We start from the raw sequence: 3,374 nt of genomic DNA on the forward strand, positions 1-3,374 counted from the left end.
CTGGCGTGCTGACGTCAGCGCCCCACCCCGCCCTCATGAAGACCTGCGAAGGCGCTTCTGACTGATGGCGTCATTTCCGCTAGTCAGCTGAGTGAGAGGAACCCTCTGGTGACAGCTAGACGGGACTTTGTTTTCATTTCCTTGTAGGCATGGTGTTGGGCCGAGGAATTTGTAGTACGTTGCAAAGATAGCACAACCCAAGGAAAAAAGTCCTTTCCTTAATCGTGTTTGTGCCTCCTATTCTGTCACTGTCAAGTGTAAAGGGTTTTTTCACCACCGCTGCAGACTTCGGAGGGGTTTCGCTTTTTCAGAAAAAGAAGCCAAAGGCAAACGGATTTGTTTACAGCCTGGGTTTACAACATTCAGAGGGTTTTGTTTTGTTTAGGGAAGGAGAAATGAGTTAGATCAATCACTTTTTGAGCCCAAGTATGTTTAGAGGATCTTGGTTTAGTCCCCAGCATACGGGCACGCGCACACTCAAAAGTAAATGGTGAAATGAAGCCTCAGCTTCAAAACTGATCAACTAATGTCCTGTTTTGTTTCTTTTTTTATTTTTGGTGTTTTTGAGACAGGGTCTCGCTGTGCAGTTCAGGCTGGCCTTGAGCTCACTTTATAGCCCAGCCTGGTCTCGAACTCACAACGATCCTCCTGCCTCAGCCTCCCGAGGGCTGGGATTACAGGCGTGCGCCACCACACCCGGCTTGTTTTGATTCAACTGTAACTATTCTCCAAACTTCCTGTAAAGGGCTATAAACTAAATGTTTAGGCTTATGAACCATGCTACTGGAAACGTAACAGAAATCAAAACCTATTTTAAAAATTTTTTGACACATGAATGTTAGACGAAATTCAAGTTTCAATGTGAAATTTTTATTGGAACACAACCCTGCCCATTGCTTTACTGTTGTCAGTGGCTGCTTTCACTCCACCATGACAGACTTAACAGTAATTGCTTGCAAATTATGCTTTCAGGGTTTTATACGGAAGTTACATTTAACATTCAATATTTCTCCTTGGTTGTCTAGCAGGCAGATTAACTCAACATGTCAAATCTTCACAAGAGGCTTTGCAAGACCCTATCTCAAAATACAAAAACAAAAACTCACGTTACCAGTTTTGCCATCTTCGAAGGGTTGCTACAGCTTACATGCATCAGTCCACAGTCAGCTGCAGTTACTCCACACATCTCCTTATATAATATACATCCATTTCCTTTTGAAGAGAAAATGAGGCAAATGATGGGCGATAATCTAATGCTGGGTACTTCTTTGACTTTCTCCATCTTGATAAAGAAGATGGGTATTTAAGCACTGGCCTATAAAGACACAATTGCAGGCATTCGGCGCAGCTTAGGTAGTAGTCTTGGTAAACTGCAGAGCCACCCCTTTGGCCTGCCTTGGATGAGTAAAGCTGCAGGCTATGACTAGGGTTTGGCTTGCTAACCAGTGCACAAAATAAGCATCAGTCCTTGCCTTGGGGATATTTTTGAGATAAATGTTAGTTAAGTCTTAAAAATAATCTTCCCTTTTGAAACCTAAGATTGGATGTTAGTCCGGAAGCAAACACCAATCACCAGTTGTTAGTGTTTTAAAATTGTCTTAAAATCAAGTGAGACTATAGTACACCTCAGGGCTTTTGGTGCTCGGTATATACACAGAATCACAGCCACATGGTGAGCAACTAAAGGTGACTTCAAGATGACAGGAGACTAAAGCAATAACCTCAGCATGCAGGGAAAACACAAAACCTTAGATGACACTTTCTGAAAACTGTGTCTTCTAAAATAACCTGAACCAAGGGGCTGAGGATTTAGCTCAGCGGCAAAGCGCCTGCCTGGCAAGCCCAAGGTCATGAGTTCGGTTCCCGGTACCGGAGAAAACCAAAAATAAATAAATAAAATAAAATAAAATAACCTGAACTATTATATCAAAAGTATATTTCTGGTCTGATTTTCATAACAAAAGACCTCCACATTAAGGTAAGTAATCTTGCCTGAGTCCACTCGACCAGATTGTACTCATCATCTCACCTAATGGCAGCATTAGGACTTTCAGTTCAGCTCAGCAATTTTCACTTGATGTCACAGAACCTCAGAATGCCACTAAATTAATTGATGATAAAATGTACCTGCCAAAGCAACTGAACTATTCGTATCTTTTGATTAGAGTATTATCTCCCCATTGAATTACTTATGGAACAAGGAAAACTAATGACATTAACTTAATGGGGAGTGAGTGTCATCTTAATTGTCTGCACATTTCATTAGGGGCAACTGAAACAAGTAATTCTGCTAAGTATAGAATGCAGTTCCTGTTGGACAGAGCTGGAAACATACGGAGTGGTTTTGGCTTTTTAAAATCCCTTTTCCAACTGGTGTAGTGGTGCACACCTATAGTCCCAGCATCTTGGGAGGCTGAGGCAGAAGGACCACAAATTGGAGGCAAGCCCGGACAATTTAGTGAGACCCTATCTCAAAAATTTTAAAGCGTAGTGGTGCATGCCTCTGGTAATCCCAGCACTCAGGAGGCTGAGGCAGGAGAATCGTTGGGAGTTCAAGGCCAGCCTGGGCTACAAGTGAGCTCAAGTCCAGCCTGAACTGCATAGTGAGAACCTGTCTCAAAAAGACAAAAAAAAAAAAAAATTAAAAATTAAAAAAAAAAAGAATTATAAAATGTAGCTCATTGGTAGAATACTTCCTAGCGTGGGTTCATTTACAGTGCAAGCAAGTCAAAGAAAGAAACAAAGAAAGAAAGCAAGAAAAGAAAGAGAGGAAGAAAGAAAAGAAAGAGAAAGGAAGGAAGGAAGGAAGAAGAAAGAAAGAAAGAAAGAGAGATAGAGGGAGGGAGCCCGTCCGCCCCTTTCTTAAATACTATCTCTGTTCTCTGAGCTTCTTAGATGGTGGTTAGGTGTCTGTCATCAATTTGAGGAGATTCTCAGTCATTGTTGCTTCTGCTCCTTTCTTCTCCTTCTAGAATTCCCATTGCACACATATAACAGTATTCTATTTAGTCCATTATTCTCGGATGTTCTGATTCATTTTTTTTCTCTTTGCCAGGCATGGTGGCACACGCCTGTAATCCCAGCACTCAGAAGGCTGAGGCAGGAGGATAGCTGTGAGTTTGAGGCCAGCCTGGGCTCCCAAGTGAGTTTAAGTCCAGCCTAAATTTCATAGTGAGACCTTGTCTCAAAAAAGACTGAAAAAAATAAAATAAAATAAATAAATTTTTTTCTTGCTTTTCCACTTTGGAAAATTTTTTTTTTTTTTTTTTTTTTGAGATAGACTCTTCCTAGGGGCTGGGGATTTAGCTCAGCGGCAAAAGCGCCTGCCTGGCAAGCGCAAGGTCGTGAGTTCGGTTCCCGGTACCGGAGAAAAA

Source organism: Chinchilla lanigera, unplaced genomic scaffold (genome assembly GCF_000276665.1).
Source record: "Chinchilla lanigera isolate Chin_1 unplaced genomic scaffold, ChiLan1.0 scaffold00056, whole genome shotgun sequence".
NCBI classification, from domain to species: domain Eukaryota; kingdom Metazoa; phylum Chordata; class Mammalia; order Rodentia; family Chinchillidae; genus Chinchilla; species Chinchilla lanigera.